Source organism: Pinus tabuliformis, chromosome 4_1, assembly GCF_031772625.1.
Source record: "Pinus tabuliformis cultivar Carrire ecotype Pingquan chromosome 4_1, CPIR1, whole genome shotgun sequence".
Lineage (NCBI taxonomy): Eukaryota > Viridiplantae > Streptophyta > Pinopsida > Pinales > Pinaceae > Pinus > Pinus tabuliformis.
The window spans coordinates 688,730,474-688,757,691 of NC_142303.1; the positions used below are offsets into that span (position 1 = coordinate 688,730,474).

At 37.7% G+C, this 27,218-nt stretch overlaps 1 pseudogene; it reads left to right on the top strand.

Annotated features, from left to right (window-relative positions):
- The first annotated feature begins 14,013 nt into the window (after nt 1-14,013).
- Nucleotides 14,014-14,562, top strand: LOC149178009 (heat shock protein 90-1 pseudogene; annotated as a pseudogene).
- The last annotated feature ends 12,656 nt before the right edge of the window (nt 14,563-27,218 follow it).

Genomic DNA, 27,218 nt, shown 5'->3' on the forward strand with positions numbered 1-27,218 from the left:
TTAGGTTCTTTAGAAGGATTGTTTTCTGCTTGGATTGCTTAATACTTATCCCCATTTTTTTAGGCTTTGCCCCTCTCACTAGATGTTTATGCAATAGGAGTAGGTTCTTACCGAGGTTGTTGTGGAACTAAAGCAGAGGTAGGGGTGGTGGAAACTAGTTGTACTGGAGTCAAATCCATGTAAGGCTAGAGCTTATCAAGAGGGGTATTTGTAGGAGGATCGATGTACGAAATTGGGATCCCCGAAGTCATGTTAGGGAGACTCAACATAGCCATCACTAGGTTGGAAAGGATGTTAGGTGGTGGGAATAAGAAAGGTATTTGACCTAATGGATTAGTTGAGTCTTGAGAAATATGTTTTTTGGGGGCTGGTTGCTGGGAATACATACCATATTTCTTTTGGGTAAGCTATGATTCTTGGATCATGTAAACATTACAAGATCTACGATGAGAGGGAATAGGAAGTGGGCCATAATATTCCCATAGCATTGTGGAACCTTTATTCAAAGAAGGAATGGAATTGTTACCTGCCATCAAAGAAATGACATTCTAAGGAGATTCTTGAGATCGAGGATCGTAGTACGTCAATTGATCGATGGTAATGATCTTCCCATTTGGAGGGAAGCTCATGGTGCAAAATACAGAAGATGTAACCGCGTTCATGGAATACATGAAACTATGACCAAGAAATAGGTTATAGTCAAGAGGGGCGTTGATAAATTCAACATCAGCCATGACATTTTTGTTAGCAAATGAGAAAGACAATTCAAGTAGAGACTAGGGGGTTGTAAGGGGTGACCATCACATGCATGGAGAGTGATAGTGGATGGTGAAATTTTAGGGGGAATGAATTTTTTTCACACAATAGCGACCATTAGGCAAGTGGATGACCTTCATTAATGATACACCACTGAACAACGATGTTCTTAATGTAAGAAAGTATCTAGAAAGCAACAGAGGGAAGAAGGCAAGGATGATCCACAGTCTCAACATAAAAAATGATCATGTAATCATGTGGGTGGTCTATAGCGCCTAAATTAGATAGTAGATATTTTCGTTGAGGTGGGCATGTCTCGAGAACTTCCACCAGTGGCATGGCATCAAGAGATTGTGCTAAGCCATCTACTATGTTGTAAGTGTGGGAAGCTCGAGAATTGGAAACATTTCGATGTAATAGAAATTTGGTGATATTTGATGGAACATATTCATTAGGTGAATGGATCTGTAAGGTACCATTTGGTTATGAAAGAGTCTCTGTGGAAATGTTAGGTTGTTGATTGGTTTCTATATTTTTAGGAGGTTTGTCATAATAGTGCGACCAAGTCTAAAGGTTGACCTCTTTGTAATTCATCATGAAAATTTGGTAAGACACATTCCCTATCTATTGAGGGGGAGGAGGTGGAGGATTCTGGCTAGTTTTGGAGGTCACATATCCTTGATGAGGGAAGGGATTGGTAACCACTATCGACTGCATGGAAGGAGCAGTGTATGGATCCAACAGTTGCTTTCCTCTAGAGGTAACTTTGTGACCTTCCCATTATTTATGCATCTAAGGGAGAAGGGGATGATCATGAGTATAATGTCGATAAGTATCACAACAAGCACAAGATTTATTGGTTTTCAGGGCCTCATTTTGCTTAGGTTATTCACCTTGTTGCTGGATTTTGGTATTAAACTATTCACCCTTATTGGAATTAGGTTGAAGACCTCGGTTGCCTTAGTTTCCCTGAGATTACTAAGTTTGGTTACCTTTCCCCTTAATCCTTCTCTTGGGATTGGAGGGAGGGGAACATTCTGTTGAGCATAGAATTGGCCTTGAGGAGGTGTTTGTTACTGTGAAAGAGGTGGTTGAGGCACGAGATGTTGAGGTGTTGGTTCCATTGGGGTTACATCACTAGGCAGTGCATATGGATAATAAATATTCATGGAAACATTATGGTAACTAGGATGAGTAATAGCTAACCCTGGCATTGACTGATGTGGATGGGTAAATTCATGAGATGTACTCATGCCTTGGTATGAGTTAATACGTGAAAGGTAAGGAGGGGGATAGGTGTAGGTGGAATTGGTCCCCCCTTGAGGTTGAAAATAACCTACCAGTGCTTGAGGATATGGATATGGTTGAGGGTAAGCTATTGATCCGATAACACAATCAGTGGAATGATATGCCTCTGGTGTAGATGAACCACAAGGCCTAGGGAGGTCAGGGAGGACAATGTAGACATAACCCAATTGGGCATATATCAAATCATACTTCAAAATTGTTTGGAGAGCTTCTTCCTCTGTTAGAGGGAAATGTGAGGCGACATCTTTACTAATGGGGGTCAAGAGCATTTGCAAGAACTAATCCATGTAGACACGGTCTTTGAATTCTTGATCTTTAAAAATGCTTGGCCTTCTCTGCCATTCTTGTACATGATCATAAAGGCGAGTGGAAAAAATTTGATGGAAGGAAATTAAGAGTTCGGTACTAGTGTCCTTTCGGAGAGGTAATTAGAAGTAGGGTAAAAAGGCATTAGCAAGGGTCACAAATGTGGAATGAGAGGCATGTGGTTGGTATACATACCATTTTGTAGAAACTACAATGATGGTGGATTGAAAAATGCATAGATGAATGGAATCCTCTATGATAGAATTAGAGGAGCACCACATATGAAACAAGCGGACATGGTTGGTGCGATCCTCTCTGTATTCCCTTCGAACTTTGGTATATATAATGGGAGTTTGGTCGGCAATGGTAGCCAACTCATGATATGGTGAGGAGACTAATTAATAAGTTGATTCAAATCTAGGAGACTTAAACCAACTGTTAGCTCTGCTATAAGCCTCAGCGTGTGAAGGTCAAGTTCAGGTCTGTCGGTGTTGTTTATGCTTAAAGAAGGCTACCAACAGTCTTCTCCCCCTTCCTCTTTCATTTTCCTTATACTCTCTTCACTCTCGTTGTTTCTATTTTCTTCCAAAATCCTTTGTAAATTAGTATTCCCTTTTTGGCCCCGCTTATACTTTCAAACCCACATAGCGGTGTGCCTTCGCAAAAAGTGCTATAGGCCTTTGTCCCTCAATCACTATCGCAAATCGCCCATATAACCCTCTGCCTTAATCCCCACCGTCGATCGCACATTACCTGATCCGACGGTCTTCACTATTTTTACCGCACATTAAACCGTGTGCATGTTCCCCTCCATCCGACCGTCCGTCGCCATCGGACAGTAGTCGCAAGCCCCGCTCCCACAACCTGTGCACTCATTAGTCCGCGGGGAAAATGGTTTTCCTCTGCCACGTGTCACACATAGACTGGATCGCACCCCTCATACGGAAACCGCCGCGGCTCCGAAGGCGGTGCGATAAATACTGCCCGCCTTGAAACTGCCTTTCCCCCCGGTCGTTATCATCCATGTGTCTTTCGTACCCGATCGTCATCAGATCTGTCTGACTGCAATTCGATAGCCCGCATTGGTATGACCCTGTTTGTTCCCACTTCTTTCCCGCCGATAGATCTCTACCATCTGTGCATTGGATCCGACGGCTCACAGCTTTCTTCCGCCTTGCCTCCCGGTATTCCTCGCCAAGTATTTTCTACCATTGATCTGCGTGATCCTATGGCCTATTTTGTCCCGCAGTTCGCTGACAAGGTCTTCTCCCATAACCTTTCCAAACTCTTGAAGGAAGAAGGTGGCCTGCAGGTATGTACCCAAGAAGTTACTCCTAAACAACGGAAATCTAAACAACAACATGGCCGAGGAGGGAGAGTACAAAGCTCGAGCAGATAAACACAGTTATTGGTTATAGAGATTCTATCAGTAAACACTCCGCTTACTCAGAGAAGGACAATAGAATATCTAAAAATGCCAATTTTGTTCATTAAAGCACACAACTTGCAGCAGAGACACATATTAGATTATAAATGTGGTTGGTGGTCCATTATGACCCCTCCACACATAGCATAGCAGAGTTTTTGTAATCAACCTCCATATATACCCAGAAACAAGATGTAATGAGTGTTGATAAATGTGATTTTTGATGTAAGGTTCAAATTCTGAAGACTGTAACTACTGTGATACCTGTAGCGTCTGGTCTTCATTTTCATCTAATATAAGCTTCTTTTGATGTTAATTGCTCACTTTCCACTTCTTCTTTGTTCCAGGTTGTGCCTGTTATGCATTATTTTCATGTGCTCTTGATGTTTAGCATTAGAGGGGTTTTCATCCCACTTCTGTGCTAGATTCTAGTAAGTATTATTGAAGGCGTATGCAGGTTTCTGTTTTCTTGGTGCCAGAGAGCTGTCATCTTGTCTGTGCATTAGGTGATAGATTTACAGACCTTCTAACTGGTTGCAGCCGGCCATCACAGGGTCTTGTGCATTTTCTGGTGTGGTCAGTATTCTCCATCTTCACCTGTTCCTCAAACTGTGAGTAATTGGTGGTCTAAAGCCTTGTAGTCTGGGGGTGTTCACCCATGTCTGGGGTTAAGCATAGTAGAAGTGGTTATCTAGCTTGAATATGCATCATTCCTTCCATTCATCCACCATTTTCCAACATTTTTGTTGAGTTTGTAATGTTCTCGAGCATCTCTGATATACAACCTAGGAGAGTTTCTTGGGGTGATAACATTAATTGGTGTCGTTGCCAGGGAGAGGAGATTGAAGCTCAGCTTCCCTCGGAGAATGACACAGTTCCAGATTTTGATGATAAACAAGGTCTAGGCACATTTATGGTTGCAATCATCTATCTGGCGACTCCACTAGAGGAAGACCATCTTTTGGAGACTCCACATTGCAGTCCTGGCTCAGTTTGTGAGGCATGCTTGAACAAATTTTCAAAAACCACCAGCTAAATCAGTGCCTGATCCTGAGAAGATCGTCAAGCAGAAGAAAGTATCGTAGAAAGGAGCATCAGGACCAGGTAAGCCTTAGAAATTCCGTGTATCTCTGTTAGTGAAAGTCACCTTTAGAGATTCATAAAGCTCCTTAGTCATTCATTTCCCTTTCAGACCTCAGTTCAAAGTAGCATCCATGTTGTCCATCGTATTCCTCTATTTCTGTCATTCTTTTCGTTGATTCATATCACTCAGTCTACCAATATCCTTCCACTTTCCTCAGTCATGGCAGGCCAGCAAGTCCTCACAAAGATAGAAAGAATAGTTGCTGCTAGGTATGGACCCCTGGTCTTGCCTGTCCCTTTGAATGCCATGCCTGTAGGAGATTATCAAGAATTTATGCCTAAGTTTACTGGTACAGAAGGAGTATCAGCTGAAGAGCACCTTGAATCTTTTTATTGTTATCCTGATAACCTGGATATCAATGAAGAGGATGTGTGGATGAGGGTTTTTGTCCAAAGCCTAGATGGGGAGGCTAGAAAATGGTTCAGAAATTTACCCCCTAGGTCTATAGAAGGTATTAAGGCCCTAGATGATGTGTTCCTAAAGCACTGGGGGAATAATAAAGACCTACTCTTTTATCATACTGAATTTGGGAACTTGCAGAGAGAAGATGGTGAGTTGCTCTCTGATTTCAACATCAGATTCAATCATATGTACAATAGAATGCCAGCTGAAGTAAGACCCACCCCTGCTTCTGCCATGCTCACTTATGCCCATGCCTTTGACTCTCATTTTTTCCTGCTGTTAAGAGAAAGGAGATGTGCTTCTCTGGTTGATATGCAAGATGCATCTTTTGAAGTAGAATCGAACATTCTGGCTGCAGAGAGACTTGAAGGTGATGCTGAAAGGAGAAGACAGGGAGGAGAGTTCTCATCATCCTTAGAGCCTGAGATCAATGAATTAGCTAGGATGATTGAGTTTTTGGCCTTTGAAGTTTCCAAATTAAAGGCCAAGCAGTATTCTGAAGAGGCAGGAGCTCATTGTTCCTTTTCTTTTCCAACTCCAAATCCATATAGAGGAGCAAGTGAGCATTTGCAGATTTTGCAAAGAAATAAAATTACAAATGAATATAAAGGGGTGAAGACCCTTTTACAGAATATAGTCATGGAAGAAGTGCAGTATGAAGAGGAGGAGGTCCATGGTTTGGAAGATAAGGGCAGTGCCCCTTTCTTGACAAGGACTGCTTATGAGAAAGCAATATCCAAAGGCACTGCTCGTGAGCTTGTTGTAGCTACAGAACAACAAGCTGATCAACAGAGGCAGTCAATAGAAAGTCCTACCAACCTCCAAGAATCTGTGCTCGATGCTATCTCATCTTCACATGACTATGAAGATCTGCAAATTACCTAGCCTGCTATCATCCCCAAACTAGTGATCAATCAGGGAGAGGAAAGCTCCCCATCATCTTTTGTCCCTCTATCTGCTCAACTGACAATCCCTCAAAGTTGCCCCCTGAACACTAAGGCAGGACAAAATTCAAAGCCCAAGACTGATACTGATCATCTCAGTCTTGATATTCTAATGCCTTCTCAGATGGCCCCCACACAGATTGAAAAGGCAGCCTATCAGATGACAGAGGAAGAGGATGCACAGTTTTGGGACTCCTCCTTGGATGAAGATTGTTCAAAGCAAGATGCAGGAGTAGATGATGTCTGTGAGTCCTCCACACAAGAATACATTGGTTTTCCATTCATATTAATTGTGCAGGCCACAGATGATAAAGACAAGTACACAACAGCAATGATTATTCAGCAGGTGTACAAAGTGTTGAGTCTTGAAAATGTCATTCATTTGCATTATACTTTCACTATTATGTCCATTATATCACCTCCATTTCACTACTATGTCACCACATTCATCCCACTTTCATTATCATTGGGCCACCTTTATGTTTTTCCAATATTTATTATTTCTAAGCCTTTTAAGTGAATTTGTGGTTAAACATTAGAAAATAATGTGCATATGCTTATACCTAACAAATGGGTTGAGATTGTTGACATGTGTAGGTTGAAAGGAGACTTCTAGAAGACCCTTATGTGGCACTCTAAGGCCAAATTCGAATTTGGTTGGAAAGAATCATGGGATCATGAGGATATGTGTCACATCTCCTAATTGTATTGTAACTCTAAAAAGACATGTGTCTTATCAGTTCCTATTTTGATTAGGATTCTAGAGGTAGAGGGAGAGATTCATGGATTCTCATTAATGAGATGGCTCTCATCTTTTTGTATAAATAGGAGATCTCTCTCCTTCATTTGCTAGTCTTTTCTTAGTCCTTTTAGCTTGTTAGTCCCATGGCTTTTGAAAGCTTTTGTACTTTGTACTTTTGAAGAAATTGAATAAAGCTTTGATGTTCTCAACATGGAAGGAGATGTGAAGTAGATGTCATGGAGCATATTAGGATGTAAGTAGAGTAGATTTCATTTTGTAAATATTGCTTTGTAGAATGTAAGGTAGATTAGAATTTTCATTCATGCAATTTTAATTCATGCAAGTGTGTTTAATTTTGCTTTGATTTCATGACTAGTGGCATGTGTGATCATCTTGTCTATGTTGCTGACCTTTATTTTTCTGCAGTTCGATTTTCATTAGTATCATTTCTTTAACTTGCACTTTACTTTTTGCTCTTAGATATCAAGTTGTTCATCTATTGATGGTTCTTTTTCCATAATCAAATAACTTTATTGGAGCCAAAATATCACTTAGTACAGCTTGGTTTAGTTTGCTTTAAGACTCACATTGCTGACTTGTTCATAACTTTTCTCATATGATAAATCTAGCTGAAAGGCAAAAAGGTTAAGAAAAGGTTAAAGTAGTGTGATTTGTCTCCTTTATGTAGTGTCACTTAGATTTCACATTTCATTTTCATTTTAAATCAGCAGCAGAGATACTGGGCCGATGTCATTAGTCCTTTATTTGATGTCTTTATTTTCCTTTAAGCATTTGATTTCATAGGTGGTAGGGGGCCCCTGCCTTGTATAGTTGTCACTTTAATTTCTTGTATTTCTTTTTCTGATTTTCATGTATATTCATGTACAGTTTGAATTACTGCATTTTATTTTCTTTTTAACATGTATATTATTGTACATAAATTGCTTTCAAGTTGATTGTAGATTAGTGATGCACATAGCCTTTTAATGAACTAATGACGTGATAGAATCATCTTGTCCTTTTGCTGAAGCAGCAAGGATACTGGGTCTCATAGTCATTCTCTCATTATTTGATTATTTCATTTTATTTTGATTGAACTAGTTGTATATTTACACTTTTGTTTAAATACTAACTCCATCAATAACATGTTTTAAGTTCTTTTGAAGTGCTAAGTTTTGGAAGTTACAATTAAGGACATAGGCCTTGTCTTGAAATCTTTATCCATACTTGTCCTTTAAAAGTATTCTTAAGACCTTAGAAAACCAACAAGAACAAAAGCCCAAAAACAACATAAACTATAAAACAACGAAGTAAGAGAAAGGTTAACTAAGCACATATAGTGCACCACACTTCATCAGTTTACGATACCCGGATTGATAATTTATGTAGAGCAATTTAAGACATTAAATTGACTAGACATTTTGGCGCCGAAATGTCTAGTCAATTTAATGTCTTAAATTGCTCTACATAAATTATCAATCCGGGTATCGTAAACTGATGAAGTGTGGTGCACTATATGTGCTTAGTTAACCTTTCTCTTACTTCGTTGTTTTATAGTTTATGTTGTTTTTGGGGTTTTGTTCTTGTTGGTTTTCTAAGGTCTTAAGAATACTTTTAAAGGACAAGTATGGATAAAGATTTCAAGACAAGGCCTATGTCCTTAATGGTAACTTCCAAAACTTAGCACTTCAAAAGAACTTAAAACATGTTATTGATGGAGTTAGTATTTAAACAAAAGTGTAAATATACAACTAGTTCAATCAAAATAAAATGCAATAATCAAATAATGAGAGAATGACTATGAGACCCAGTATCCTTGCTGCTTCAGCAAAAGGACAAGATGATTCTATCACGTCATTAGTTCATTAAAAGGCTATGTGCATCACTAATCTACAATCAACTTGAAAGCAATTTATGTACAATAATATACATGTTAAAAAGAAAATAAAATGCAGTAATTCAAACTGTACATTAATATACATGAAAATTAGAAAAAGAAATACAAGAAATTAAAGTGACAACTATACAAGGCAGGGGCCCCCTACCACCTATGAAATCAAATGCTTAAAGGAAAATAAAGACATCAAATAAAGGACTAATGACATCGGCCCAGTATCTCTGCTGCTGATTTAAAATGAAAATGAAATGTGAAATCTAAGTGACACTACATAAAGGAGACAAATCACACTACTTTAACCTTTTTTTAACCTTTTTGCCTTTCAGCTAGATTTATCATATGAGAAAAGTTATGAACAAGTCAGCAATGTGAGTCTTAAAGCAAACTAAACCAAGCTGTACTAAGTGATATTTTGGCTCCAATAAAGTTATTTGATTATGGAAAAAGAACCATCAATAGATGAACAACTTGATATCTAAGAGCAAAAAGTAAAGTGCAAGTTAAAGAAATGATACTAATGAAAATCAAACTACAGAAAAATAAAGGTCAGCAACATAGACAAGATGATCACACATGCCACTAGTCATGAAATCAAAGCAAAATTAAACACACTTGCATGAATTAAAATTGCATGAATGAAAAATCTAATCTACCTTACATTCTACAAAGCAATATTTACAAAATGAAATCTACTCTACTTACATCCTAATATGCTCCATGACATCTACTTCACATCTCCTTCCATGTTGAGAACATCAAAGCTTTATTCAATTTCTTCAAAAGTACAAAGTATAAAAGCTTTCAAAAGCCATGGGACTAACAAGCTAAAAGGACTAAGAAAAGACTAGCAAATGAAGGAGAGAGATCTCCTATTTATACAAAAAGATGAGAGCCATCTCATTAATGAGAATCCATGAATCTCTCCCTCTACCTCTAGAATCCTAATCAAAATAGGAACTGATAAGACACATATCTTTTTAGAGTTACAATACAATTAGGAGGTGTGACACATATCCTCATGATCCCATGATTCTTTCCAACCAAATTCGAATTTGGCCTTAGAGTGCCACATAAGGGTCTTCTAGAAGTCTCCTTTCAACCTACACATGTCAACAATCTCAACCCATTTGTTAGGTATAAGCATATGCACATTATTTTCTAATGTTTAACCACAAATTCACTTAAAAGGCTTAGAAATAATAAATATTGGAAAAACATAAAGGTGGCCCAATGATAATGAAAGTGGGATGAATGTGGTGACATAGTAGTGAAATGGAGGTGAAATGGAGGTGATATAATGGACATAATAGTGAAAGTATAATGCAAATGAATGACATTTTCAAGACTCAACATACCCCCCAACTGAAGCTATTGCATGTCCTCATGCAATATATATTACATTAACTCTTTTGATCCTTGAGCTTTGGCTTAACTTTGCATGATATCATTTGATAACTTCATATTTCTGCAAAGTGTTTCACTTGAATTGCAACATGGTTGGTTCTTGTGTTACAACAATTTTTTGTTGCCTTCTATTTTGATCTTTGAACTTTGCATAATGATATTTTGATTATTGTTGCAAAGTATATCTTTATTGGATTGCATAATGGTTGGTTCTTGTGTGACAACCATGATTTTGTTTGTATCCAATTTATCCTTTAAGCACTTTTTCAAAAGCCATTGTACGCTCATAATAGCAATGTAATAATTAATATATGTTGGAAGTATGTGAGCTCTTGAATATGATATGGACATGGCAAGATATGAATATGAATGTATCCCCCCCCAACTGATGGTATTGGCAATTTTATGAAATGAGGAAGAGAAATGTTTTTCCAACAATTATCATTCTAGCTTTTTATGGAATTCTATGGTCAAAAGTTAGAAAATGACGTACCTTCACTTACCCTTTTGGAATGGATGAGTTGTATGTGTGGTGGCTGAAAAATTCTGATCATATTCTTCTTCAAGTGGCTGAACAAGAGGAGTCATGGATAGAGAGATAAGATGACTTTTTATTGCTTCTACTAAAACTTGCTGAATCTGCTTCCAAAATGCTGAAAATAATAGTCTTCATGTCTTCAAAACTCATTGGCACAATTCCTACTATGTGAAAAGATGTTCTGATGTCGAACATAGTAGGAAATTGTTGGCTTAGTGGCCATTAATGGATGCCACTAGTCAACATGAGAACTCTCACCATTGATGACAATGAGAGTCAAGATGCCCAAACACATCTTGCTAGGTACGAATGAATTTGCTGATGTCGAGTCACCTAAAAGATCTAACGAACAAGGGACATTAATGTATTCCCATTGTTTGTTAGCATGAGGACTTGCCATTAAGGCATGCAAGCCTCAAGGTGTTTTTTTACAAAGAAATTAGACTCAAAGGACTATGGACTCAATAATTTGCATTGAAGCAGGGCTTATTTGCAGAATGAAAATGACAAGGAATGGAAAATGGAAATGGAAAATGGCAATGGAGAACAGAAATGGCAATGGCAATAAGCATGTGAATGAGCCTCTTGCTTTTATTTGTGGGTTATGAATGGACAAAAAGATATGGAAAGTGTATGTGAATGAAAATGGAAAATATGGAGTGGAATGAGGTGAATGGTTTATTATGAGGTATGGATGTGATGGATGGATATGATGGAGACAATAGTATCTGAAAGTTTTTCAAGTGTTTGGATTTGATTTTACATCAACATATTTCCTCTTTGTTGCTGATCATCCTCTTATGAAACAAACTGGTCTCTTAGAGAGACACCATTCTCTTGTAGTCATTTGTCCTTCCTCCTGAAACCTGCAAAAAAAACTAATACTTCTTCTGCAATGGAATGTAAGATTATCAAAGGAGAGAGGTGATCAATCTCTCTAGTTATGATATTTACACACAAAACTAAGAATTTGTATTAATGAAACAAGTTCTCAAAGGAAAAATCAAAAGAATTTATACCTGCTTTGGAATTGGTGTCCAAGTTGAATGTTGATTCTTTTCAGCAATTTATTTCATTATTCGCCATTTCAAATTCTAATGATATATTTCTCATTGTTTAGATCTTTTTGAGATCTTTCCAATGGTACTTAAATCATCAAAATCTGATTTTGTATGAGAAAGATAAACTGATTTGAACAATGAGGTTTTTCTGGCTGCGGAATCAGAGAACAGCTGCGGAATGTGCACAGTTCTGTAGTTAAAAATATTGGATACAAAGTTAGCCATTCATCTTTCATCATCAGTCCAAAATTAATCAATACCTTCAGAAAAGTGAGAAAGTAACTTGTTCAATTCATTGATTCAAAATTATTATTTTTTCCTTGACATGCAGCGACTCAGTGTGGCGACTTAGTGATAACACACAATTTGACTTCCCTTTGACCGGGGTCTTTTTCATCAAATTTGATCAAATGAATAGGACACCATCCATGTACTGACATTTCCCTAGCTACCCATGTGACTTGTTTTGCTTGATGACACCTGCAACCTAGAGTTTAACAAAACAACTGCGGAATCCGGGATTGGCTGCGGAAAGCCTGTATGAGCTGCGGAAACGCTGTGTTGGCTGCGGAAAGTGGCTAAAACAGTTTATCATCAATTTTGATTTTTTTTTTTTTCATTGTCTGCAAGTAGGAACTCTGCCAAAAGAAAGTTAAGGTGTAAACAAACTGATCTTCCATATAGCCTTTTCCATGGAAATAGCAAAGGAACCACCCTTTTTGAGGTTGATAGCATGGTCATCCATAAAGTGCATCATGATTCTTGCATGGTATACATACATGACACCGAAGCGGCCTTCACATGTTAAAATTTTTTGAACAAGCAACAGTAATGAAGTCCACTCTTCCTTAATGACATGTACAGGGATTCCCTTAGTGAAAATGGAGGTATCCATACCAGGATTCTTGAGCATATTTTTCCACTCTTGATCTTCAACTGTTCTGTTTTTGAACCAGCGTTCTCCTTTTTGAGGCAAACCGGTTGCTGTGGCCAAGGTGCTCTCTGTTATGGTGAACTGCAGGTCTCCTACCTCCACGGTATTTCCATTAAATGACCGGGCAAATGCCTTTGTCACCTCTTTATTGTACCCTTTAAATTTTTTGGATGATCTTCAACCATTTGGCTTTCTGCAGTGCTTCCTTTGTCTGTGGGTAACCCTCTAAAAATTTCGAACCCTCCGGTTCTACTCTTAACAATTTCCCCATTTTCGGCTCTCAGTTTTACTTGAAGCTCTGACAATGGTATATGGACGCTTGAGGAGAATGCTCACGGGAAAAACAGGGGAATTATGGTTGTAACAGAGTAGATAAATGGTATGGTGCAGAACTTGTGATCGGGGTTTTGAACAGAGAGGTGAGGAAAAAGAAAAGAGAGAGATTTACAGTAAAAACGAGAGTGGTGTATGAAAACGAGAATGGAAACGGTGGTATGAGAGAGTAGAGAACAACACGGCAATGAGTTTATGCATGCGGGAAATGGAGATATGAGTAGATGAAGCAACGGCCAAATCCGTAAGCGTCGGGTGGCTACGTGCACTCAGTGTGCTAACTGTTGGTCACATGGGGCTATTGGTAAACGGACTGTAATCAAGGTTTGAAGCACAGCCGTGGAGTTTGCAGCGGGAGTTATGCGGCTGTGAAGAGTCGTATGTAATTGGCTTACGTAACAGAGCCGTCTTCACTTGGATCACTGCTGGTTTTAATGAATTGCAACGGGTGGCATATAGGCAGAGGACTTGGTGGCAAAGAGTCCAGCACATAATCAAATTGGCGTTATCCTTCTTCAGGCACACGAAATACATCAAACTGTCAGTTAATAACTCAATTTTTTCATGCGGCGGCAAAAAAAGAGGCTCCAAAGAACTGAAGATTTCTCCCAGACCGCCACGAATTTTCTCAAACGGTTTCTGGGTTATCTAATTAACCCACCTGGAAAAAAAACCCATGTTTTAGTTTTTTGAAATTCGTCTCCATTTGGGCAAATAGAACGTTTGAAGTTTGACGTTTTTCCTGTGTTTACGCATTTTTCCTGAGTTAACAGTTCTGCATTCGGCTGTGAAATTGATTTTGAATTTTTTTTTTTTATATGGAATACTTGGAGGAGAGGTGGCTGAAGGATCTGATCAAGAAGCATTCCGAGTTCATTAGCTACCCCATTTATTTGTGGACTGAGAAGACCACCGAGAAGGAGGTCAGTGACGACGAAGAGGAGACAGAGGAGAAGAAGGAAGATGAAGGGGATATCCAGGAAGTGGAGGAGGAAAAGGAGAAAGATAAGAAGAAAAAGAAGGTAAAGGAAGTGTCGCATGAATGGAGTCTCGTCAACAAGAAAAAGCCCATCTGGATGAGAAAGCCAGAGGAGATTACAAAGGAAGAGTATGCATCGTTCTATAAGAGTCTCACCAATGATTGGGAGGATCACTTGGCCGTGAAGCATTTCTCTGTAGAGGGTCAATTGGAGTTCAAGGCTGTTCTCTTTGTTCTGAAGAGGGCTCCATTCGATCTCTTTGATACAAAGAAGAAGCTCAACAATATTAAGCCTTATGTGAGAAGGGTTTTCATAATGAACAACTGTGAGGAGCTTATTCCCGAATACCTAGGAATGGAGATAGCCATAGATTGTTTTTTTCTCTGAAATTGTGAATTTTTATATTGCTTAGTCATTCCTGAATTTTCATTTTATTGCACTAACATCTTGACTGTAAATGTGAAAAACAGAGTGGTGTCAGCTGCGGAAACCGGTATCAGCTGCAGAAACCAGTATCAACTGCGGAAACCAGTGTCACAGCAACCACTTAGCTAAATAGAGATAGTTAGGCAATCTTAATGGAAATGATCATGGGGAAATAACTTTTATTGATGAAATGGATGGCATGGAGTGAAAATGGAAATGAAATGAAGTTTATTTTTTCTCTTCTCCTTTTTTTTTCTCTTTTTTTTTTTTTTTTCTTGAATCAATTGAAGTGATGAAGTTTATTTTGTCTCCTATTTTTTCTTAACAATTCTTTTTCTGATCCTCCAGATCACACAAAGTGCAGGAGGAGAGCATACTCAAGAATTATTAACCCTTTTTTTTACTTAACAATCCTTTTTCTGATCCTCTAGATCACACAAAGTGCAGGAGGAGAGCATACTCAAGAATTATTAATTTTTTTTTTTTAGATGTAAGAAATAAGGTCTCCTAATTACACTTCCCCGGCAACGGCGCCAAAATGTCTAGTCAATTTAATGTCTTAAATTGCTCTACATAAATTATCAATCCGGGTATCGTAAACTGATGAAGTGTGGTGCACTATATGTGCTTAGTTAACCTTTCTCTTACTTCGTTGTTTTATAGTTTATGTTGTTTTTGGGGTTTTGTTCTTGTTGGTTTTCTAAGGTCTTAAAAATACTTTTAAAGGACAAGTATGGATAAAGATTTCAAGACAAGGCCTATGTCCTTAATGGTAACTTCCAAAACTTAGCACTTCAAAAGAACTTAAAACATGTTATTGATGGAGTTAGTATTTAAACAAAAGTGTAAATATACAACTAGTTCAATCAAAATAAAATGCAATAATCAAATAATGAGAGAATGACTATGCAGTATCCTTGCTGCTTCAGCAAAAGGACAAGATGATTCTATCACGTCATTAGTTCATTAAAAGGCTATGTGCATCACTAATCTACAATCAACTTGAAAGCAATTTATGTACAATAATATACATGTTAAAAAGAAAATAAAATGCAGTAATTCAAACTGTACATTAATATATATGAAAATCAGAAAAAGAAATACAAGAAATTAAAGTGACAACTATACAAGGCAGGGGCCCCCTACCACCTATGAAATCAAATGCTTAAAGGAAAATAAAGACATCAAATAAAGGACTAATGACATCGGCCCAGTATCTCTGCTGCTGATTTAAAATGAAAATGAAATGTGAAATCTAAGTGACACTACATAAAGGACACAAATCACACTACTTTAACCTTTTCTTAACCTTTTTTCCTTTCAGCTAGATTTATCATATGAGAAAAGTTATGAACAAGTCAGCAACGTGAGTCTTAAAGCAAACTAAACAGAGATGTACTAAGTGATATTTTGGCTCCAATAAAGTTATTTGATTATGGAAAAAGAACCATCAATAGATGAACAACTTGATATCTAAGAGCAAAAAGTAAAGTGCAAGTTAAAGAAATGATACTAATGAAAATCAAACTACAGAAAAATAAAGGTCAGCAACATAGACAAGATGATCACACATGCCACTAGTCATGAAATCAAAGCAAAATTAAACACACTTGCATGAATTAAAATTGCATGAATGAAAAATCTAATCTACCTTACATTCTACAAAGCAATATTTACAAAATGAAATCTACTCTACTTAAATCCTAATATGCTCCATGACATCTACTTCACATCTCCTTCCATGTTGAGAACATCAAAGCTTTATTCAATTTCTTCAAAAGTACAAAGTACAAAAGCTTTCAAAAGCCATGGGACTAACAAGCTAAAAGGACTAAGAAAAGACTAGCAAATGAAGGAGAGAGATCTCCTATTTATACAAAAAGATGAGAGCCATCTCATTAATGAGAATCCATGAATCTCTCCCTCTACCTCTAGAATCCTAATCAAAATAGGAACTGATAAGACACATGTCTTTTTAGAGTTACAATACAATTAGGAGATGTGACACATATCCTCATAATCCCATGATTCTTTCCAACCAAATTCGAATTTGGCCTTAGAGTGCCACATAAGGGTCTTCTAGAAGTCTCCTTTCAACCTACACATGTCAACAATCTCAACCCATTTGTTAGGTATAAGCATATGCACATTATTTTCTAATGTTTAACCACAAATTCACTTAAAAGGCTTAGAAATAATAAATATTGGAAAAACATAAAGGTGGCCCAATGATAATGAAAGTGGGATGAATGTGGTGACATAGTAGTGAAATGGAGGTGAAATGGAGGTGATATAATGGACATAATAGTGAAAGTATAATGCAAATGAATGACATTTTCAAGACTCAACACAAAGGCTCCCATGAAGAACATCCAAGGAGGAGAGCACTGATGAGCCCCAAAAATGGATAATTATATGGGCTCATTCAACCTCCTAATTTGACTTAATCCACCATTCTCATTAGTTTATTACATGTTTTTGATTATATTTATTCTAATAGAGTGAATTGGGTTAGTCATTATGCCAACAAGTCTAATGGGTGCTTTGTGCAGAGTTTTAGTCAATTTTGAGACAAAATCAAAGGTTTTAATGAGCACTTGGCAGCCAAATTCGTGGAAGAACAAGGGAGAGGATTTGTAGGAAGGTGTCCCCTTCATTTATGGGCCCTTACCTCGAATTCTCCACCATCAGCTCGGAGTTCAAGGGCCACCAAATCAATTATCACAAGGGCAGCCGAGAAAGTGCTAGTAAAAGCGCTGTTAACTACAAGTTTTGGCAGCAGAGTTCCTAAAGTTTAGAAGGGTTGTTGGAGTCTTCAATTTGTAAAAATAAGAGGGCTTAGGGCCTCATTTCATTTAGTCACTTTGTAGGTAGAAGTTAGCTAGTTTGTAGTTCGATTTTAGTCATTTTTTAGGCAGTAGGTTAGCTCTGCATTTCAGCACATTTTCAAGTTTTCCTTGTGGACAGTTTTTGGAATGTAACTATTCTTTTTGATCAATAAAGATGAATCCAGCTTTGCACCAGCTCTAAATCTCTCTTAGGAGGCTGTATCTCTTGGGGTTGGGACCATCTCAAGTGCCCAGTACCTCCTTTGTTTACTTTTATGTGTTTTTGCTGCATTCTTAGAATAAAATCTGTTATTTAGATTTAAATCTTGTTTTGTTATTTAGGTTGCTTTTGATGATAGAAAAAAGGATTTTCATGTTCATATTTAGTTGATAGGTTAATAACAGGGAAGATCTTTAGAAAAAGGGCCATCAAGCACCTCTCATTTCACCTCTCCCTCAGTGGGATCAGGAGCTGGGATCAAGGTGACCTTGCTGCCACCAAAAACACTATCTTTGCTTTGCCATGCAACCATTAGTGTTCGCTTTTTATTTGCAGAAGTTGGTTACATGTTCATATTCTTGATGGCTTAGTTTCATAGTTATTTCATCTGATTTCAGTGCAAATAAACTTCTGTTCCATTTCTTTGTTGTTATCTAGGTCAGCATAGACTAACGTAACTAGGTTTTTGATTTTCCAAATCCTTGTTTGTTTCGTTTGAAAAACAACTTGCAGAGCACCTGTTATCCTTCTTTATCTACCCATTCTTCATCAGTTCCACCTACTTCATCCTCTACTTAGAATCCTTGCCTTACATTTTCCATTTGCTCACATAACCCTAATTTTTGTGCAACATTGCTTCACTCCTCTTTGAATAAATCCAGCCATCTTCATCACTCCTTAGCCTCATGCGCCAGGTCTTGGACCTCCTCACACCCTTATGTCACCTCCATACCCTCTCCTTCATCCTTCTTCCTCCATCCATCCTCCAAAATTTCATTTCTGAGGTTTCTTGATAACCAAACTCTGTGAAACTCTCTGGAAGGGTGTTAGGGACCCCTTAGGCCCTCTTTGAACCTTCCCAACCTCCTGCAAGCATTCCCTTTCACCAATCCACCTATACACAGTCAAAAATAGTTAAAGCACATGCATGATAATTCTGACAACTTATTCAAAAATAAAAAAAGATGTTTTCTTCAGATAGTGATAACTTAGACACATGCATTTTACCTTCCTAGAAGTCAATGGCATCTCTTTCAGTAGCTTGCATCCTATTTTTCGCATCAGTAGGGCTAGCTGGTAAAATTAGGGTTTGCATTTCCTTTCAGCTTTTCAGTTTCTTTCTGTAAGTAGATTAGCTTCCCTTGAGTTAGCTTTCATCCATCAGTTAAAAAGCTTCTTCTCAAAGCTCATAGAAGCTGGCTTAAGCTCCTAGCAGACTTGTGCCAGCTGACCAAGTGATAGCTGCGGCAAGAGCTAGTACTTGTGCATACAGCACCGTCGCTTCCAAGTTTGTTACGAACTACCGGGTTGATAAAATTAAAGAAGGGAGTCTCAGGAGTTGTATCATTATTGCAGCAATACTGGGGCTCACCAAGCACACAGAAGGGAGATGAAATTTGATCCATATCTACCTATTAAGCTCAAATGTCCTAAATTGTTTGAGGTAGATGATCAAATAAATCCAGTTTTGCTGATCTATGATGAACCGGCCAAGAAGAGGATAAACAATTTTGATGGCCCCTCAGTTGGCCAATTTTTGAATATTTATGTTGTTTACGGTCCTCAGGCCTTAATGATTGTAAGCAGTTTCTTTTTCAGGTTTTAGTGTAGATTTAGTTTGACTCCATGCCCAATGGATACTAGGTAATGTTTTTAAGCTGATTTTGTATGAACGCATTGGTTTGCAGTTCTTGAGACCTCACAGGGAGGATCTCGTCCCCAGAAGGAGCCAATGTTAGCTCTGCTATAAGCCTCAGCGTGTGAAGGTCAAGTTCAGGTCTGTCAGTGTTGTTTGTGCTTAAAGAAGGCTAGCAACAGTCTTCTCCCCCTTCCTCTTTCATTTGCCTTATACTCTCTTCACTCCCGCTGTTTCTATTTTCTTCCAAAATCCTTTGTAAATCTGTATTCCCTTTTTGCTCCCGCTTATACTTTCAAACCCACATAGTCACGCACCTTCGCAAAAAGCGCTATAGGCCTTTGTCCCTCAATCGCTATCGCAAATCGCCCATATAACCCTCTACCTTAATCCCCACCGTCGATCGCACATTACCTGATCCAACGGTCTCCGCTGTTTTTACCGCATGTTAAACCGTGTGCATGTTCCCCTCCATCTGCCCATCCATTGCGCCATCGGACGGTAGTCGCAAGCCTTGCTTCCGCAACTTGTGCACTCATTAATCCGCAGGGAAAATAGTTTTCCTCCGCCACGTGTCGCACATAGACTGGATCGCACACCCTCATACAGAAACTGCCATGGCTCCGAAGGTGGTGTGATAAATACCGCCTGCCCCAAAACCACCTTTCCCCCCGCTTGTTATCGTCCATGTGTCTTTCGCACCTAATCGCCATTGGATGTGTTCGACTGTAATCCGACAGCCCACATTGGTTTGACCCTGTTTGTTCCCGCTTATTTCTCGCCAATAGATCTCTACCGTCCGTGCATTGGATCCGACGGCTCACAGCTTTCTTTCGCCTTGCCTCCCAATATTCCTCACTGAGTGTTTTCCGCCGTTGATCTGTGTGATCCTACGGCCTATTTTCTCCCGCAGTTTGCCCACACGGTCTTCTCCCACAACCTTTCCAAACTCCTGAAGGACGAAGGTGGCCTGCAGTTATGTACCCAAGCAGTTACTCCTCAACAACTGCAATTAACCAACAACATGGTCGAGGAGGGAGAGTACATAGCTCGAGCACATAAACACAGTTATTAGTTATGGAGATTCTATTAGTCAACACTCCGCCTGCTCAGAGAAGGACAACATAATATCTAAAAAGGCCAATTTTGTTCATTAAAGCACACAGCTTGTAGCAGAGACCCATATTAGATTATAAATGTGGTTGGTGGTCCATTATGACCCCTCCACGCATAACATAGCAGATTTTTTGTAATCAACCTCCATATATACCCAGAAACAAGATGTAATGAATGTTGATAAATGTGATTTTTGATGTAAGGTTCAACTTATGGAGACTATAACTACTGTGATACCTGCAGCATCTGGTCTTCATTTTAAGCTAATACAAGCTTCTTTTGCTGTTAATTGCTCACTTTCCACTTCTTCTTTGTTCTAGGTTGTGCCTGTTATGCATTCTTTTCATGTGCCCTTGGTGTTTAGCATTAGAGGGGCTATCATCCCACCTCTGTGCTCGAATCTAGTAAGTATTATTCAAGGTGTATGCAGGTTTCTGTTTTCTTGGTGCCAGAGCGCTATCATCCTGTCTGTGCATTAGGTGATAGATTTACAGACCTTCTAATTGGTTGCAGCCGACCATCATAGGGTCCTGTGCATCTGCTGGTGTGATCAGTATTCTCCATCTTCACCTGTTCCTCAAACTGTGAGTAATTGGTGGTCTAAAGCCTTGTAGTCTGGGGGTGTTCACCCATGTCTAGGGTTAAGCATAGTAGAAGTGGTTATCTGGCTTGAATATGCATCATTCCTTCAATTCATCCACCATTTTCTAGCATTTCTATTGAGTTTGTAATGTTCCCGAGCATCTCTGATATACAACCTAGGAGGGTTTCTTGGGGTGATAACACCAACCATGTAAGGGAGAAAGAGTTGGGAAGGATCCATTCCTTGAGAGGTTCTAATGTTACCTCCAAGAGGGGGACCCTGACTATTACCAGTGTTAGTGAAGTGTTTCCTCTTCCACTGGTTCTTGCATTGGGACCAACATTACCACCAAAGTTAAAACCATACATCATAGTGGTTTGACACTAGGAGGACTCAGAATCATAAGATGAACTAGAGGAATTAGAAATACTAGAGTTTGTATGTAGTCTGGGGAGATGAACTCTGACTCCTCAAGTATTTCTTAAGGGGTGTCCTAATGAGAACTAATGGTGAAGACCATGGGGTCTCCATGAAAAATTCCTAGGGGGCACAATGATGTCAATACAAGATAAACACTAAAGGATAAAGCATAAGGATGAAGAAAAGAACAACAAAGAGCAAGCAAACACCTAGTGCAGTGGTGCAAAGTGCAACATAACAACAATGTACTACTATCCTAATTCAAGCAAGCTCATCCTGTAAAAATAAAATGACCTCTAGCCTAAAGGTTATCTACTCCTTAAGCAGGTCCTAATACTATTTTTCTGATGGAATTCCAAGAGACTTCTTACTTACAGTGTCCATTCCTCACAAGTAGATATTTCTAATAAAATGTAATGTAGAGGGATGGTTTCTTCCCAAAACCACTGCCTATAACGTGTTTTTTCTTAGGAATGGCCACTAAGTTACCTTTGTCCAATAGGGGCGAGTGAATATTGGGCTTCTTGGTAGTCATTCGGTGGCATGGGATTTCCAGACACGAGTAGGGTAGCCTTGAGGGAAACTACTCACATTGTGACCTAAGCCTAACCCCCTCTTACATGTTTTTATACTCAACTCCAATTTTAGCTATTGGAAGCTAAAGGATTTTAAAGCTCCCTAAAATTCAATTTATATGTCTAAATGTAAATGATCTATGGGTTTTATTGGAAGCCTATCCCACCGATCCTACCTTAACTAATATATTATTTTATCCTAATGCCCAAGTTGGCTTAGATATATGTGTGTTGTTAAGTTATTAATGTGAGAGTTTAAAATTCTTGGCTTGGAGGTGTTAACCAAGTGCTCGTTTTCTTAAGGTGTGCTAGTGTGTGTGAAAAAGTGTGTTTCAATGGTTTAATTGGAGAATGTTTTTAAATGCCATGTGTTACTAGAAAATAAAGCATGAAACTGTAAATTGTAATGAAACATTAACAACAAGAAAATAGCTATGCTGACCACACTATTTCCCACCCAAGAGGCTATGAAGATAGTAGGAAAAAGACTTTGAAAAAAAAAACGTCTTGAAGAAAAAAGAGTCCAAGAGATCTAGTAACAAGTGTTGTTGGGAACTAAGGTCAATGGTACTAGATTTATGTAGAAAATACCAACAAATAAGAGTGACTAAAAGTGGGAAAATAACAACAAATAAACTAAACAATATGGACACCTAGAGAGACAGTAGAGAAATATTGCAAAACAAGGTTCAAAGTGAATCCAAAGTGATGATACTAAGGCTTAAAAGGATTGAAATGAAAGGTTTATTATTCTAAAAAAATAGTGGTTACAAGTTCTAAACATTGGACTATTGAATTTAGCAAATCTCTATCAATTGGCGAAGGTGTACATCAAACCCCAAGGGGATTTTTTCCTTTCCTCCTAAAGATAAGAAAACTAAGAGTATTCATGCATAATGGACTAAACAGGAATGAAGGAAAACCACCCCGACAGACAAATATAAACTCAGACTCAGAAAAACCCTGAACAAATTGCAAAAAGTTGGAAAATTTGGTAGCGCAGAAGCTCACCAGTTTCTTATACAATAGTGCAGGTTCTAGCCTAAAACCTACATACCCAACACAAAAAGAGGCCAAAGAAGTGTGTTGGGCTCTTGAGACTCCCGCTTTGTAGATCTGCAAAAAAAATGTAGTCTCATGCTCGATTATTACCTGTGACTTGCAAAAAAAAAAGTGAAATCACATCAAGACAAAGATTTTTCCCAAAAATCACTGAAAATATAAAAATAAAAATAAAAACAAAAGAGAGGAAAATTCATAAATGAAGTCACCAGGGATCTGAATATCTAAACTAGTGGAGTCACCATTTCGTGATGAATAAAGATCTAATGGAGTCGCCATTTGTTAGTATGGAAATTTATAGAAGGTGTACCAAAAGTCTCCATTATAGCTATTGATGACAAATAGCCCTGAAAACCATGGAAATACAAGGAAAGCTATAAGTATTCTTCATATTTGCAAAACAATTATTAGAACACCCTACAAAAATAATATGGAAACATTGAAAAATATATGATCGCAATTATGAAAAAGAAAACCTAATTGAAATTAATTTAATTTTATTATTATAAAAGAATATACCTAATGGAGAGGAATGTAGACTTAGGTCTAAAGAATCCCCCCTTTGTGGGATGGGTTCTCTTATTCCCCATGCTTCAATAATTGGTCTCTCTCTCTCTAATTGCAATAAGCATAATGGATAATGAATATGTGAACTCGGTGTGGGAGATCAAGAGTCATAAGACGATAGTGACGATGATGAAATGGTAGTGTGTTGAGAGTGAGGAGAAACTTCTATATTTATAATAAAATACTAGGATAGACCTATATCTAGAGAAATAACAAAAAAATATTAGATTAAATCAAGATCTAGTCATTAAGAATATTTTATTATATTTAGGAGAGAATTCTTGAAATGGTCAAAAATCTTTATTTAGTGGGGTAACTCAAAAAATAATGATTTATTGAGTTAATCAAGAAAAATGGTTAAAGTAATTAACAAAATAAAAAATGATTTATTAATCATTTTAAGAAGATATGTTTAAAGTGATTTAGAAATAATTATTAAATAATGATTTATTAATTATTTCATAGGAAAAATGTGTAGTAATTAAAGAATAATAAATAAATAATGATGCATTTAATTATTTCTATGGATGAGTGAAAATATTTTTAATTATTCTCACTAAATGGGTAAATATGAAAATAACATTGAATTAATTAAATGAATTTCTGGGTTATTTTCAAGTGGGTAAACAGAAATAATTTAGGAAACATAGCTCTCTAAATTATATCCTTAGGTGAAAGTGGGTTTTTAGGTGTAAAACCCATACTACATGATGTATTTCAATCATCCTAGAGTAAAATGGCCAGGTGATCACTTTTTCAGTGATAGCACTATTTATTTTTATGTACAAATTTTGGGCATAAGGCTAGGGATTGGAAAGCCTATCATAGAGATGGTCAGAAGTCTTCTAGAAGAAAGTTTGTAGGCAAATTGGATTCATATGGATTCAATATTAGAAAGTATATCTAAATTGTTCCTCCATTCAAGTATTATACAAGATGATTTAGATGTCACAACATTTTTCACATTGCATAATAATGCAACATGAAGTTCCCTAAGCAAACCATGGAAGGAAAGGGCTCTACCACGTAAGGAGAAAGTCGCGCTAAAGTTTGGAGAAGAAAATAGGTTAAGGCATAATTTAAACTTGTCTTGAGTATTCAAGGATCCTATATGAGATGTTGATCATGTCATGTACCTTGCAAAAGAACCCATGTTTTCTCTATTTAAAGTTCTACCTGATAAAGAAGTTTTATATTCAAATATTATTATGACAAGTATGCTTTGGTAAAGGATTTCAAAGGTTGTAGCTATAACAAGAATAGAGTTAAATGCTCCTAAATATAAGCATTCATAAGAATAGATGACGTAAAATGAAGATAGTATGATGGAGAGAAGAAGGCATGCTTGCACATTTTAACCCTGTATAGAAAATACCTGTAGACAAATTCTAAAAACAGAAAATAAATAATGACGAGAATATAAACAAATACACAGAGATTTCCCCCAAATCCCAAAATCGGGACTACTAGATTTATTTTTCGTTATGTTCATTTCAATGTTACAATACATATATATATACATGCTGAAGCATTCATAAACCCCAATATATTAATCTTGGATTAGAAAATTACCATAGTCCCCTTGACCATATCTACAAAATACCATGGGTAGAAAACCATCATGCCCAAAACCATGTGCAAAACCCATGCAAAAGACCATAGGTATGTCCACCCACCTAATATATGGTCTAATTTTTTTCTCTGGGGTGTCGTCTCGGGCCCTATGCAGGGGCTACCACCCCCCTGAAACCCCCAAACAAGAGGGGTTGTACCCCCCTGACATGCATGGTGCAACGAACAGGGGAAGTCATCACCCCCCATGTGAAATAATATAACAGCCAAAATTCTCCCACTTGTTGTTTTCTTTTCAACACAAGGTATTCACAAGAGAGCTTAGTCATTGGTCCAACCATGCAAAACTCATTATTTCTCTATACCAAGAAAACTTACCAGTGCTCACAGATTTTGTTAGTGAGGCTGCAACATTCTTCAAAGTGCCCACCTTTACTAGGAACAACTTTTTATCCCAACCATATCCCTCACAAAGTGATATTGAAAATCAATGTGCTTTGTCTTTGAATGATAAGCAGGTTTCTTAGCTAAAAAAATTCACTTTGGCTATCACATTCTATCCTTATAGCTCATAGTACTAACCCCATACTTGAACACAATCTCTGCAACCAAACTGCTTCCTTTCTTTCATGAGTGGCTACCATGTATTCTACCTCTATAGTTGGAAAGTGCCACTATAGACTACCTCTTGCTCATCCAACTGGCTGCACCTCCAAATAGGTTAAACACATACTCACTTGTAGTTCTTCTCCGATCTATATCTCGAGCCTAGTCTGCATCAACAAAGCCACAAATGTCCAAAATTCTTTCCAATCCTAGTCTTCATTGGTAGCATAGACCATAATCACTATATCCATGCAAATACCTGAAAACTCGCTTCACTACTATCTAATGCTCCTTCGCTAGTTTTGACTTAAACCTACTTAATACACCCATTTCATGTGCAATGTATGGTCTAGTATAGACCATTTCCTACATCACGCTACCGACTACACTTGCGTATGGAACACGGGACATATCCTCTTCCTCTTCTTGTGTCTTGAGACATTGTCCAGTAGATAAATTTGCGCCTAGAGAAATAGGCGCCTTCACAATTTTACTATCCTGCATATTAAACTTCTACAGTATTGTCTCAACATTCTTCCTCTAGTTTAACTATAGCTTCCTCTTTTCCCGATCTCATTTTATTGCTATAGAAAAAATATAGTTTTCAACACCAAAATCCTTCATGTCGAATTTGGAGGGTAATTGGGTCTTCAAATCTTCGATAATTTATTTGTTATTTCCAATCAGCAACATATCATCCACATATAAGACCAAATAAACAACACGATCGCCAATTAATTTAAAATACACACAATGATCTACTTTGCTTCTGGTGAAGCCAAGTCCCCAATATATATGTATCAAATTTTTGATACCACATCATTGGTGACTGTTTTAATCCATACATAGACGTTTTTAACCTGCATATCAGTTATTTATTACCCTTCATCGCAAAGCCTTCAAGCTTCTTCATGTAGATCTCTTCTTCTAGATCCCCGTGAAGAAATGTTGTCTTCAGATCCATATGTTCTACCTCAAAATCAAAAGAAGAAACAACAAATAAAAGTAATCAAATAGAAGCTACTTTGGCAATAGGAGAAAAATATCACTAAAATCAATTCTCGGCTCCTGGGAATAACCTTTTTCTACCAACTGAGATTTGTATTTCTCCCCCTTGCCTTCTCCATTCATCTTCTTCTTAAACACCCATTTACTTCTAATGGGTTTCCTTCCAGCTGACAACTCCACCAAATTCCAAGCCTCATTTTTGTCCAAATATTCCATTTCATCAACCATGGCCTCTCTCCAGAGTTTTCCATCCTTTGAATCTACTTCCTCCTTGACAGTTCTGAGATCATCATCACTAATATATAAAGAAAAATTTGAATAAAAAGAAGATAGACTATACCTTTCTCACTGCCTTCTTTTTCGAAATGAGCTTCTCATAGGTGGAGTTTGTGGTTTTTCATCTTGTGATTCTTGTTCTGTTGTA